The sequence below is a fragment of the Xenopus tropicalis genome, chromosome 2 (genome assembly GCF_000004195.4).
Source record: "Xenopus tropicalis strain Nigerian chromosome 2, UCB_Xtro_10.0, whole genome shotgun sequence".
Taxonomy (NCBI): Eukaryota; Metazoa; Chordata; class Amphibia; order Anura; family Pipidae; genus Xenopus; species Xenopus tropicalis.
Window position 1 is genome coordinate 34130690 of NC_030678.2, and position 15824 is coordinate 34146513.

Genomic DNA, 15824 nt, shown 5'->3' on the forward strand with positions numbered 1-15824 from the left:
CTGGAAGGGGCCTGCGCTCCCGCCGACGCGCAACAAGATACTGCGCCGGTGGTGGAAGCTGCGGCCGAGGAGGCGGTGAGTAACCCGGGGACCCTGAGTGACTCTTGGGTTAGGCCCGATGTACTGGCTGGGGGTGATGCTGCCCAGGCTACTGCCTCTAGGGGCCGGAAGAACCGGCGGGGATCCAGGCGGGGGCGTTACCAGGGCACCAGAGATAAAGAGTGGGAAGAATTCATGGGGCCCCCATCACCAGCCCCCTCTGAGACGGGCCAGGAGGAAGTCCTTGCACCGCCATCCTACTTACAGTCCCTGAGGGATGCCCCAACTGACCGGCGGCCACCTTCCTATCACAGGGGGGGGATTCATTCATCCAGTGAGTACACCCCAGGGGGTGATGACTCTGGGGAAGAGGCCACAGCAGATGTGGGCCCTATGTTTGCGTCCCCTTCCAGCTTTGTAGCACCACCTAAAATCAGCCCACAGGAAGAGAAGCAGTTTTGGGTGCTGCCTGGACAGGCAGACCCAGCAGTATTCCGCTCAGTGTCTAGGATCCAGCGGGTGATAAACTTTAGGGTGCACATGATGTGGGGCTACTACATGCCCTATGCCCCTTTGTGGGTATATGAGCGGATGGGGCATATGCTGGAAGAGTGGGTCGTGGAGGAGATCCAGAGGAAAAAGAAGATGCCACTCAATATCCTAAGTAGCTCTGACAGAGCCAAGCGCAGGCAAGCCTGGAAATTTGTGCGGGCCACTGAACAGGAGTGGTGGTGGGGCCGCACAGTTCTAAAACATGCGGTGCAGAGCTGTGGGAAGTATAACCCCAAGCCCCGCTACTTTAGTATTGAGGACACTCTGGAGAGTGGCCGTACTGTAGAAAAACCACATCCCAGGTATTATACCCCCTATGAGGATGTCAAGCAGCGTTTCACCTATCTCGTGTGAAGGGGGTGCTTAAGGAAAATTGCCTTGTCAGTTTAAGAACGTGGAGGCCTGGACTGCCTGCCACTTCTCCCAACCAGGGGAGTGTTCATCTGTTAAGGGGAGACGCCCCAAGTTATAGCCCAAGGAGGGCTTGGCAGCTGCCGGCTGGAGATGCCACTTGAGTTGAGAATCCCCACCCGTTGGTGGAAGACCCCAGGAGGTGCCGAGCACCAGGGGGTATGGACTCCCTCAAGGAGGAGGAGGGAGTGCAAGAAGCAGTTTAATAAAATTTTCTTTTGTTTTTGAGAGATAATTGTCCTGTGCATTTCTGAGTATGTGTGCAATTTCTTTCAGGAAAAAGGACTTTGGGACTTATACCAAGACTTTGGGGTGGTGGGAAAGGTAAAATTGTATTTACTGTTTCTTTCCCTAGGTATACAGGTTTCTGCGCAGACATTGCGAGGGACTGTGGAAGAAGTATTTGGTATAAGAAGTGTGTGGGTAAAATGTATATGTTTGGTTAAAGGTATGTCAGCCAGGAGGTGACATTTTTTGTCAAGGGGGAGAATGTAGGGTTCGCTAGAAATTGGGTCCCCTAGGTTGGTTGCCCCCAGGATAGACCCCAAGGGAGGGTAACACTTTAGTAGTGGGACACCTTGGGTGGTTTGGCACTATAAGGGTTAACTGGGATTTAGCTTCCCTGCAGTTCAATAGTTAGGCCACAGGGTGCACACAGTATATAAGGCTGTACAGCCATGTGCCTGCAGGTCTTTTAGCCTGGGACCCCTCTTGGATAAGAGGTATACCACAGGTTAGCATTAGACAGTTAGAGATTTGTTATAGACCACTCTAGGAGTGGGAGACAGGTTATCTAGTTGGGCAGCGTGGCCCCGACAGGAGGTTTAATGGATTAAGATCCACCAGCACTCATAGCTGGAGTCAGGGTATAAGTGCTAAGTATAGGAGATTAGCCTAATCCAGGGGTATCTAAGTGGAAGTACCGGGGTGAGGTCTGCTGAGGGGGTGTCCGCTTGGCGGGAGTACCGGGAAGTGCCCTAGAGAGGGGCTTCTGGCGAGAAGTACCGGAGGGAACCCCTAAAGGGAATCATCTGGCGTGTAGTACTGCTAATATCTCGTGGAGAGAGGGTCTCTTAAGGAAGAGGGAGTATACCCTGACTGCCTCATTGCTCCTGTGCATAATCTGCCTGTCTGATACAACTGTACAATAAATAAGTTCCACTGGTTAAACATCAATCCAGTGTCCTGTCTCTGCATATCTGGAGGATCCACCTGCCTGGTAAGCAACTACCCCAGGGAGGGGGCAAGGTGCCAGGGGTGCTGGGAGTCCTCACACTGCAGTACAGTATCAAGGTCCCAGGAGGGGAGTTATAGTTCATTCTATCCCTATCCTGGGTGGAGGCACGCCAAAGTATAAAGTAACAGCTGTTCCCCAAAGTAAGCGGGGCTCAGGACTCCTGGAAGCGCCAAGTATAGTGAAAGATCAGCAGGTAGTGCCACAAGTAAAGATAAAGTGGGCTACATATACATGGGCACAAAGCTTCTTAATGAACTTCTGCTCCATTCAGTGATTAAGATTAATAGTTAAGAAATAGGCAGGCGGAGTAGGAACCACTTAGCAGGTATGGGAGGGTGTCTTCTCTAACTCTGTCTACCCTAACAAGCATTACATGTAAGGGCACTGGTGTGTTAAATGAATGGGTTAAAATTGGGGTCAGTGGCGCTATCCACCTTTGTGGCAATGGCATTTAGTTAAAAAAAAAAAATTGGAAGGTGGCAACAATCTTATCTTATCCTTTTTCCAGATCATGCTACAGTAATTGCAGAAAGCCCTACACAGTCATATTTTTTTAAGAAGAGAATGAATGCTCCTTCTCCTTTGACTTACAAAGTCAGTGTTTGACTAAACATTTAAAATACTGTATAGGTGTATATATGAAATATATAGGTGTAACTAAATAGAGAACAAACCCTGCAGAGGAGACCCATTAAAGGAACAGTAACACTAAAAAAATGAAAGAGCTTTAAAGTAATAAAAATATAATGCACTGTTGCCCTGCACTGGTAAAACTGGTGTGTTTGCTACGGTAACACTACTATAATTTATATAATAAGCTGCTGTGTAGCCATGGGGGCAGCCATTCAAGCTGGAAAAAAGGAGAAAAGGCACAGGTTACATAGCAGATAACAGATAAGTTCTGTAGAATACAATGGTGTTTTATCTGTTATCTGCTATGTGCCTGTGCCTTTTCTCCTTTGAATGGCTGCCCCCATGGCTACATAGCAGCTTATTTATATAAATTATAGTAGACTTTCTGAAGTAAACACACAACTTTTACCAGTGCAGGGCAGCAGCACATTATATTTTAGTTACTTTTATACACTTTCATTTTTTGGTGTTACTGTTCCTTTAAGCACCAGCGATCTCCCCCATTTGTGTCCCATTACTCTTATGTCTACTGCTTGTGCAGGGGGAGTGGGGCCTGCTGGTGTGGGTGGCAGGGTGTACCATAAGGTTACCAGATCCCTTGAAAAATCTTAGACACTTCTAATAAATGCAAGTTGTTCACTAACTGAATTTAAACTTAAAGTAAATGTAAATCCTCAAAGCAAATTAATGTAAATTGCAAAAGGGCTCAAAAGAGCAATTTAATTGTTTTCTTGTTATCAGCAGAGTTACACTGCTAATATAATAGAATTGAAGCAACAGTGCCCTCTGCTGGTCAGTTCTCCTGACCTGCCTGACACTTAGGAGAAATATTTAGGAGAGGAAGAGGAAACTCTTCTGATGTTGCTTAAAAAACATGAGAGGAATGACCTCTTCTCCTTTGTGTCAACATATATATCAAATATTTATTTGATTAACTTGAGTAACTTACGGACAGCTCCATAGTAACAAAAAGGTAATAAAAAAAAAAAACTACTCCTACAAATGGATTGCCAACACTGGACCATAGCAAAAACACTTTAGGTGCACATTCACTTACATAGACGCAAAGTGCAATTAAGAGCGCATTCGCCATGTTTTAATGCATACTTTTTTCCCCAGATTTCCGGAGTCACTGCAGACACAAATTGGCAATTTTCTTGCAATTCCACTATGCCTGCTGCAGTTGCGTCTGCTTGGTCCAAATGGCCGCTGAATATTTTCAGTCTGCCTGGCATCATTTCTGGTGTTTGATGTGTGAGCGACGCGTGTGTCCAATTCTTTATGTGCAGAAACCTTTAATGAGTAAATTCAATTTTTTGCTAAATTATAAGTTGCCGACTGTGCTTGCAGACATTAATGAGCCCTTTTGTACTTACCTTATTACAGTAATACAGTGTATGCTATTACTCCAGTGAAATTTAACCTAGTAAGGAGTGTCACAAATGTTACTGGCACATGGCGGCAAGGTCTCTTTATTACAAGGTAATGCCTGGGCATTAGCACTTAACTTTTTTTTAAAAATTTTACTTGCTATTAGCATAAGCTTGACTTGGAGTACCCATTAATGCCACACATACAGGCCCAGCCCAGCAATATGTGGGTTCTGGCAAATGCCAGAGAGGCTGCTGTAAGGTGCCATAGACCAGCGGTTCTCAACCTGTAGGTCGGGACCCCTTTGGGAGTTAAACAACCTTTTCACAGGGGTCGCCTAAGACCATCGGAAAACACATATATCCAATGGTCTTAGGAATATTTTTATGGTTGGGGGTCATCACAACATGAGGAACTGTATTAAAGGGTCGTGGCATTAGGAAGGTTGAGAACCACTGCCATAGACAGTCACTATTGGGCTGGTGGGAGCTGTTTGGGCCTCTGTGTACTGGAAATGCCAGGGCCTATTTTCAATCCCAGTCTGGACCTGAACACACACACATATATATATATATTTATTTAGTTTTCCAATATAAGATACTAAAGCTGGTGGTTACATACAGTCAGTGGCAACTGGAGTTGATATGTAGGTCAGTTTAGAATGTAAGTGCCTAGCGCTGTATCTGGAATATCATCTTAACCAAGTAACTCCTTCTATGGAAACCGCACATCCCTATGGTGCTATAACAATGGGTAAGGAGGCTTATTTAATTGATTCTTTTATGGCTGCCTTTATCTGGGCTTGGGTATGCCAGGGCTGCATTAGCTTTTAATGAACTCATTAGGTTATGGAAAGTTCAAGTGGTGCTTAAAGACTTGCTTGACATTCAGAGAGTGGCTCCCATCAGGACCAACATTAGAATTCTAATTGGCAGCAACCCATTGCCTTTCTCTCCCTGTTCTGCTTCGTCATTTGTGCATTGGCCACTTTCATTTCTTAACTGATTGTTTCTTACACAGGGTGAGGTCAGATGATCAAGCAAGTGACTGAATGGAATAAAAAGCCATCACATGACTTACATGCACACCGCACCCCTAATTACTCACCCTTGTAGTAATGGCTTCTAGCAAGGGAGAAGGAATTCTGTAACAAAGCATAGCATCTCTGTGCATTAATTCCGCTAAGGGATATTAATAACAGGAAAAGTAGGTTACAATAATTGTATCCATAATCCATTTAACAAAAGCAAGAAAATCCTGCCTAATAAAACCATAAGTAGCTATTAATGGGGATTTAAACCCATTAAGAACATTTTTCATAATGAAAGAAAAAGATTATTTCCAATATTCATCCGTTGCATATGTTCAGTGGTTTTAAAGTTATTTGTAATTGTGACTGAAAAGCAGTATCTCTGTCACTTTCTGCACTGCTGGTTCTGTCTGTGGAAACAATGTAGCAGCCCTGCATGCTTTTTCACCAGGCCAGAGAATAAGCAATGGACAGAGATGCTAATTTTAACTGCAGTTCCATTTACAAATACATTTGAAACCATTAAAACTGAATGAATGTTGGGAAGTTGCTAAGAGTTATAATTTTTTTCATTGCGTAAAAATGTATTTTTGGTTTTATAACCCATTTTGAATACCTATTACTTCTAAATTGCCAAACTACTGTGCAGCGCTGTTCAATGAACTGGTGGGAAGCAAAACAATTACAAACAATGGAAGCAGGCCCGGACTGGCAATCTGTGGATCTTGGCAAATGCCAGAGGGGCTGCTGTAAGATACCATAGACACTCACTATTTATTGGGCTGGTGGGGGCTGTTTGAGCCTCTGTGTACTTAGAATGCTAGGGCCTATTTTGAATCCAGGCCTTGCCTGAATGGAAGATAACAGAAATGAAGACCTGAGGTCAGAGGGCTCAGCCCTCTTCCAAGTCAACCATTCTGGGATATAGTAGCCACACATAGATAACATAACTGTGCTGCAGCCAGTAAAATTCTAGAAATGCAGTCAGTGCAAATTCTAATTTCACGCTAACTTGGGGTAAGGATCCACGGTTCAGTCACCTGTGATAGATCTCTGCGATTACGGGCAACTAAACGTTCCAAAATTACTTTCCACCGGCCACAATAGGCATTGCCAGTGGGAAACCCTTTGCAACTCTTCTGTCTTCTGAAGTCACACAAAGTTTCCTCTTGCAGCAACTTCGGAAGATTGAAGCAATGTAGAGGGCTTTCTACCAGCAACGCCTATTGTGGCTGGTGGTAAGCCATTTCGGAGCAGTTAGTTGCCCGTTAAGCAGAGAGCTATCACGTTGTAGACATTTAGATCTCTGCAACTGAACCTGATGTGTGATATAAGCACCTGTACATGATAGGAATGGGTTACTCACAGCTCTGTCCAACAGTAGCATCATAATAGACTGATGAAAAAACAGGATTAAAACAGGCCAATAGATTAGCCTCATCAGTGCCACATAAAACACTATATTCTGCAAAAAGCATTACCAAACCTGAGTAAAAAGCCCTAGAAGCTTTCTCTGTTTCTTTAAGGTAGCAGCCACCATTTTAGTTTGGTCTTTATAGCTTCCTGCTGCAGCTTAAGCTGTTGGTAGCTCAGATCACACATTTCTAAGGGGGGGGGGGGAGTTCTCATAAATTCTTATGGGAGGAGGGAGCAGGAGAGAGGAGAGAACTGTGCTGGGAAAGAAGAAGAGAAAAAGTCTGATACCAGAAGAACATCTTTATACAAAGTAAGAGAAGACATTCTGTGTTTCTTTTGTATTTATTGTAATATTTACTGCAACCAATGGGCCCCAGCACTGGTATCACTTTTTCTCAGGTATGAAGTGATCAGCAGTGAGAGCCTATCCCACTGGTGCAATGACAATATTTGGACCAGTGCTATTCAACTTCTGTAGTACCGAGGGCTGGATTTTTTCTGGCCTACATGGCGGAGGGCCTTTTTGAAACCACCCCCACATCAAACCACACCCATGTTAGCACAAGCTTTTGAGACCATGCCCACATTAATGTTGGTAGCACAGCAAAAACCCAAATGGTTGGTGCTCACTACAGGGATATCACCCTTAATTCATGTATGAAAGAAGTTTATAATGTCATATAGCACAGCAACCCCCAGCCAGAGTATGGCCCCCACAGGCAGCATAGGGCAGGCAGAGTATGACACAAACAGGCAACATAGGGCAGGCAGAATATGGCACACACAGGCAGCATAGGGCAGGCAGAGTATGGCACACACAGGTAGCATAGGGCAGGCAGAGTATGGCACACACAGGCAGCATAAGGCAGACAGTACATACAGTGACACAATACTGGCACTGGTCCTACAGTCTGTCTGAGGTGTGGACTGGTGAACAATGTGAGGGCTTAAAAAGGTGTAAACAATATTTACAGGTGTAGACAATACAGGGATTACAGGTAGAAAAATACAGGAGTTTACAGCCTGAATCTGAAATGTGAACAATGCTGGGGCCAGTTAATCTCAGTACTAATACCATTTAAAGCTTACACAAAGGTAAGCAGTCACAGCAGCCTGACAGGTAGGTGGGGTGGGGTCTGCAGGCCGCCAGTTGGACAGCACTGATATAGACAATCTATACAATATATGACAGTGTATGGTGTGTTACTCTCCTATAAACATGATAACGCTTGGGGCTTTTTACACAAAGTATGTATCTAAAATATATATTGCCACGTCAGTCTAAAGGATTGCATTCCCGGACTTTGACCCAGACAGCCAGGCTGTCCAAGTCAGAATTGTGCATTGGCAACCCTAGTGAAATAGCACCCTTCAACGATAAAGCATGAGGTAAGAGCCTTTAAGGCTTCTTTACAAGTGCAGTGCAATGCTCAAAATGTAAAATTATTGTTGCAAGTCTACAAAAGATTTGGCACCAGTGAGCTGGTTCTTAATACCCGGTTATTGACCCCTCACAAATGGTACATTATTCTCATGGGCTCCAAAAACTCATAGGCCTTTTGCCTGTCCAAGGTCAGTACACAGAACATATAATGGAACACATAATGACATTCATAGCTTTAGGGGCAGTTTATTAAAGTACGATCGGTCCGAACTTTTTCGTACCTTTGCGCAACTTTTCCGTAGTTTGCAACAAAATTTGTGCGACAAAATTGTTGCGCCGAGTACGAACGTTTTGGATTCATTCAAGCTTCGGTATCGTAACTTTCCTTGGGCCGGGTTGGAGCTGCAGAGTGCCATTGAGCTCTATGGGAGACTTTCCTTGGGCCGGGTTGGAGCTGCAGAGTGCCATTGAGCCCTATGGGAGACTTTCCTTGGGCCAGGTTGGAGCTGCAGAGTGCCATTGAGCCCTATGGGAGACATTCCTTGGGCCGGGTTGGAACTGCAGAGTGCCATTGAGCTCTATGGGAGACTTTCCTTGGGCCAGGTTGGAGCTGCAGAGTGCCATTGAGCCCTATGGGAGACTTTCCTTGGGCCGGGTTGGAGCTGCAGAGTGCCATTGAGTCCTATGGGAGACTTTCCTTGGGCCGGGTTGGAGCTGCAAAGTGCCATTGAGTCCTATGGGAGACTTTCCTTGGGCCGGGTTGGAGCTGCAGAGTGCCATTGAGCTCTATGGGAGACTTTCCTTGGGCCGGGTTGGAGCTGCAGAGTGCCATTGAGCTCTATGGGAGACTTTCCTTGGGCCGGGTTGGAGCTGCAGAGTGCCATTGAGTCCTATGGGAGACTTTCCTTGGGCCGGGTTGGAGCTGCAGAGTGCCATTGAGCTCTATGGGAGACTTTCCTTGGGCCGGGTTGGAGCTGCAGAGTGCCATTGAGCCCTATGGGAGACTTTCCTTGGGCCGGGTTAGAGCTGCAGAGTGCCATTGAGCCCTATGGGAGACTTTCCTTGGGCCGGGTTAGAGCTGCAGAGTGCCATTGAGCCCTATGGGAGACTTTCCTTGGGCCAGGTTGGAGCTGCAGAGTGCCATTGAGCCCTATGGGAGACTTTCCTTGGGCCGGGTTAGAGCTGCAGAGTGCCATTGAGTCCTATGGGAGGCTTCCAAAATCATGCACAGAAGGATCAAAGTCAGAAAGGTTTTCCCGCCGTTTACGATCGTTCGGATATGAAAATGTTTTTAATTTCAGATTGCCAATACGATATTATCGTGACTATTCCGATTTTTTCGTAAGCATTTTCGTGATGTTTGCAAACATCAGAAATTATCGTATCCAATCCAAATTTTTCCCATTTCGGGATTTGAATCGTACTTTGATGAATGTGGCCCTTAGTTTCACCCACAGCTGTCCAGCTCCAGCATATACTGTTCCTCCCCATGGCGCCTCGGTCCTGGTGGCTTAAGATGTAAGATATAAAACAGAAATATTTACTGATGTGTACAAGCCATTTTGATAAGATCACATAGTAGGATATAAATTATATATTGGTTAGATTGTCTTTCTAAATAGTTGGAAACAATTTCCATCAGTTGAGAAATCTGCCCTAACCCACCCCCCCCCCCCCAAATTCTGCACTATAACTAAACAGCAAGCCCTTATACAGAGCCACACGTTGGGATGGAAGGCAATGCTACGGCTTCTGCCAACCAAGGTGACATGGGCCTAGCAATAGTAATGGCTGATACAGCTTGAGAGCAAGGCATAAGTGAACTGTACCTGGTCATTACCCTCCCAACAAGCAACAAGATGGAGGCGGCAGGCTTTATTATTCTATTTTACTATTCTTTATTTATATACAACATGTTCTGCTGTCTTCTTTAAAAATAAATACAAATGAATAAAAACATTTTAAAAATTCATGTCCTTTGGTCAGGGTAAGACTGACCTCTCTTCCCCGACCACTACCTGCCACCACTTGTGCCCTTCTCCTAACTGGCAACTGTCACTGTGTGTGCAGTGGTGCTGGCAGGGGGAATTGCTTTGGTGGTGCAGGACTGGGTGTGCGGGGGAACTGGGTTTTGGGCTTTGAGGTGCAGTGGGCTCCAGGATCAGCAGTCCGACAATGACTTTGGTTTACACTGTTACTATGATAGCTGATGAATGTGTTAGGGATTATCATTATTAACCTTTATATAGGGCACTTGGGGGGCACAGGAACAGAACTCAATACTAACAAGGGAAATATCCTAGCTCAAAACTCTATTCCTGGTGCTAGGTTTGTTCAGGAGTCTATTGACCCCCGGACATGATTAACTGCCCAGTCTTCCCTATCAGCTCCCAGGAAAATGTGTGTATCTTTACAAATCTATAGAAGGGTGGTACAGAAATTCTCTAAGGGCTCTGGCACACGGGGAGATTAGTCGCCCGCGACAAATCTCCCGTCACAGGCGACTAATCTCCCCGAACTACCATCCCACCGGTGAAAATGTAAGTCGCTGGTGGGATGGCACACGCTGCGCAGGCAATTTCGGTAAATCGCCGAAGTTGCCTCGCAAGGCATTTTCGGAGATTTGCCGAAATTGCCTGCGCAGCGTGTGCCATCCCACCGGCGACTTACATTTTCGCCGGTGGGATGGCAATCCGGGGAGATTAGTCGCCCGCGAACAGGGAGATTTATCGCGGGCGACTAATCTCCCCGTGTGGCAGAGCCCTAAGGCGGTGTCTTAGGAGTCAGAACACACCACGTGCAACGTGTAGAATGGTCCACATTGTGAATGTCACATACACTACGGGGTTGATTCACTAAAGGTCAGTAAGCGTTATTGCATGGTTTTTTGCGTTCAAATTGACGTGATAAATAACGACCAATTCGTCAAAGTAATTTCACATGCGTTAAATCGCGCTCATCCCGATTTAAATAACGCAAACATTGCGTCTAAATTAACGCAAGTATCCTTTTAGTGAATCGTGCGTTAAGTCGCAAAAAATAAGAAGCGATAACATTTTTAACGCATGCTATAGATAGCACTCGTTTTAACGTACTTTAGTGAATCAACCCCTACCTGTTGTAAAGGAGAGCTGCCTGGAGTTTCCCAAGGTATAACCATAGGAGTCCCACTCATTGCTGTAGCCCTGAAAAATCTAACATTTAACGGTTCATTATGTTTTATTTGTTTATGCTTTCTGGCTACATGTGTCAGCTAAATGGCCAGCAGGTGGCACCCTTGCATAAAATGTATTATATTAGTGGTTTATATAATGTTAATATCTAGGAAATTGCAAAAGCGCTTAGAAAAGCTCTCTAAACAACTTCACATTAAATAGTTATGTGGGTATACATTTCCTTTAACTATAAGTCTGAAAAAAACAAGTGACATTGTTATATATTGCCCACTTACAATAGAATTGAAACAAACTATTTCTATCACCCATTATTGGTCAGTCTGTTCTCTCTTGGCAAGGTAAATTCGAGATCAGCTTTGTACATGCTACAATTCTGTATACTTGAAATTGAGGAGCTGCAATACTGACATTGGCCAGGTGGTGTCAGAGTTGTATAAGAGTTGAAGTATGGTTCTTGGTTTCAGTTCAGCGAGGGACACATTAACATTAAGAATAAAATGTGGTGCACCCCGCTATACAATTATTTTTGGCATCAGAGTACAGAGTCCAAGGACTGATATATATATATATATAACTGAATATCTCTATTTTAGGAGAACAAAGATTTTTAAGCTCACCCAAATCTTCTAGAGCAGATAAAACAAATGGAGTAAATTACATACTGACCAGTGGGTGGCACTATACACCTGTAAAGCTACAAAAGATGTTCCCAAACAGTTCAAACCTTTGTAAGACATGGCAAAAGGTACTCACGCACACATATATGGCTAACCTGCCTGCTTTTACAACCTTAAAGTAGCCATACACTATGAGATCAACCTCTCCAAAGGAGCAAATCTTTCCCCTGATATCATTCTATACAATTAAGGGAATATGGGCTGTTGTGAGCCAATGCAGTCCTTGATGCGAAAATTGAATCTGTCCGATTGACATCTGGCCCTGATTTGGCCATCCACACACTGGGCCAAATTGGGCTGATCCAACCGTTGGCTCATCATATGGGGTCTTTATGTGGTCCTCAGATGGGAAAATTAGACCTGCCCTGTATATATCTGCTTTATTAACAGCCAGATATCGGTTGGGGAGGCCCGGCACAGAGCTGCCTAATCAGTCTGCAGGACCCGATTTGGCATGTTAAATCTGCCCTTGTATGGCCACCTTTACTGGTCTAAAGTGCTTAGAGATATCAGGGCTATTACCCAGTTTTTGATAATGCACTACTGATATTGCTACATATTATGCCTGAGAAAAATGCAATACTGTCTGACATACCTTACAACATGTACAGAACTATCCGTTATCTGCAGGCTCATATAAGTCCCAGTACAGCTGCACAGCGAATGGATAGGCTGGAGGATGAATCCGTCTAGCCCAGTAATCCCCAACCAGTGGCTTGTGTTTCTCCCCAACCCCTTGGATGTTGCTCTCATTGCCCCCAAACCAGGTAGTTATTTTGAATTCCTGACTTGGTGGCAAGTTTTGGTTGAATAAAAACAAGATTTACTACCAAATAAAGCCCCCTGTAAGCTGATAGTGTGCATAGAGGCCCCTAATAGCCAATCTTAGCCCTATTTGGCACCTCCATGAACTTTTATGGTGCTTGTGTTGCTCTCCAAGTCTTTTCACATTTGAATGTGGCTCACGAGTAAGAAAGGTTGGGGATCCCTGCTCTAGTCTATCCAATTATTCTTTAGCTGTACAGGATTTTATCCCTAAGAACAAAACAACAGTATAGACAGCAGGCTTAATACAGTACTTTAGTTCAGGTCAGAAATTCTGTTTGTGGACACCCATGGGAACAGATACTGGAGCCACACTATAATAGATGGAGGGGGGGGGTCCATAAGGGGTGGGGTTGTGACATTAAAGGGGCAAAGTTGTGACATTAAAGGGAAGAGTCAACTTGTCAAGCCTGGATTGACTGTGGATTTGATGAGTATATGCGCTGAGAAAGGGAGAAATGGGGCACATTGGAGGCACGCTGGGGGCAGATTGACTAATTATTATGAATTTATCAGCAAGTATATTGTTGGTAAATTTGTATTTCCAGGCTTGACTAAGCTAGGCTGGTTAAATACTGGCCAGGTGGCAACCCCATGGACAGATCCCACATAAAGTGTATGCAGGGCTATCACAGTATCCTTGCACAAATCATGCCATAAAAACAGGTAGGGAATTGTTTCTAATCCACAGCCTATAACAGAGGCTCTAGCAGAACATTTAAATGACAGACACTCTGACCTGGTGGAGGTTTAGGGTGAAGACACACGGAGCTACTAGTAGCAGCTACTTGTAGTGGCTACCAAAATAGACAGTGCTGATCATTTACTGATAACAGTCTCAACATGTGTTTTAGCAGAGGCAATTCTCATTATTGTCTATGGCAGGGTATTATTTGGCATTTAGGGCAGGGGTACACTGGGAGATTAGTCACCCACAACAACGAATATTTGTCGCTGGGCGACTAATCTCCCCATGTAACCCTGCCCTTAGTAGCCATGAAAAAGTAGCTGCTACTAGTAGCTCTGTGTGTCTTCACCCTTATACTGGGAAGACCCTCTGTAGATAACATCAAGAGAATACTCACCCTGACAGCAGTTGCTAAAAATGCAGTTAAACAATCTGTGCTACAGTCTCTGCTGGGAGAATTAGGCTGATGTCCCAGGGAGAGAATAGTAGCTCATGATAGATCTCTGCTACCATGGGGGACTAGTCTCTCCGAACACTTCGATTTTCTGAAGTCACATGAAGTTTGCTCCTGCAGGGTGGAAAGGCATTTCGGAGAGATTAGTCATGGCGGTCGAGACTAATCTCTCTATAGGACATTACCCTTAGGCAGGGAAAATCAGTCCACTGAAATTAATATAGTAGAGGCCACAACACTGGACCATTTTGCAATTAGTAAGGAGTTTATATAGAAACATTCAGACAGAGTTGAGAATGGGGATAACAATGTCACATTTACATATTCAATTTAAATGTAAAAACCCAGCTGACACGCACCTAGGCTCCTGAAACAGCCAGGATATAAAAAAGGCGAACAGTTGCCCCATGATAGAGAGAACGAATCAAGTAATGGTTGGAGGAATATGGGCCTTTTGCAAGGTGGCATATACCTTTCGAAAATCAGCCTACTGGCAAGGACCTGTTACCTGTGAATGGGATGCAGGGGGCGTTAAATGCTTTTATTTGGCTGGGGTAGAAAGCAGGGCTGTGGAGTCGGTAGATAAATTCTCCGACTCCGACTCCTCAGTTTCTGATACTTCCGACTTCCGACTCCTCCTATGCTAATGTATTTTATACATTCATACAGGCAATGAAAAGCATGCTTCATGGTCACGCAACGTGTTCGTTTATGCACTGCGTGCATTGGGCTTTATTCTTATAGCAGAGAAGTAATTAATTTATGACTGTTTGTGAATTGGGACATTTAAACTTGCTTTATTTTTTTATTTTTTATTCCCATTTAAATTTAGTAGGAGTCGGTTCATTTTTTGCCGACTCCGACTCCAGGTACCCAAAATTGCCTCCGACTCTGACTCCTCGACTCCGACTTCTCGACTCCGACTCCACAGCCCTGGTAGAAAGCCTGTATCAGTAGCCAAGCCCTTAGAAGGATTAGGGGCCTGCAGAGGTATGTATTATAAAGTAGTCCAATGGGCCTGCATACAGGCATGGGATATGGTAACAGGAAATCCCAGGTGGATTCAAACATAACAAACATTGTTCAATCGAGAAATTCTTTAAAATTCTTTCGTAACTTGGAAAAAGAACAATTTAAATATGAGACCACAGGGAAAACCCATAAGTCATTCTTTACATGTCTGGTGCTTGATCAGATATTAGAATAAGCTCCATCATGAGAGAACTGTAATAACACAGCACTATATAATAATGTGTGGATTAGTAAGTGGTTTAAATGGGCTAGGAGGTCTGTTCATATGGGGCAGAATTCAATTTTTTTATTATACATTATATAATGACAACCTATTAGGCAGAATGCTAGCCGCAAAGATATGTGTAGCTACCAGATACATCACTGCAAGATCCTGCGGAGGCTATGTGACATAACTGTTTCCCAGGGCTTATTTATGCCCATAAGTGCAGTGAGCAAAGTGCAGTTTCACAGGCAATTGCCATGTTTGCAACACAATGCAGTGTTATTGCGTCAGAAGGGGGCAAAGCACTTGGTGCAATTCTGCTGCACCTGATGCAATTGCGACCGATTTGCCAAAAATGTACATTTTGTTGTATGTTGGACACAAATGTGCAGAAGCCTGTCTGGTGCCATTTCCAGTGTTTGGCGTGCAAGCTGCTGCCTAGTCACAAGATGGCTGTGGCTCCAGGGTTCCCCTGCATCAATAGGTGCAGTGGCGTTTAATTCGGACCGGGTGGCATGAAGGTATGAGCAAAAAGCATTTTGACCCAAGTACCTTTTATGAAAGTGGTTCTATGGTTTTTGCCCAGGCCAAGGCAGCCAGGTGCCCTATGTGACCTGACCGACCACCTCCCCTTAATGCTCAGAATGTCTGAATGTCATATATATATATTGATAATAGGTGAGTGCAGAGAACC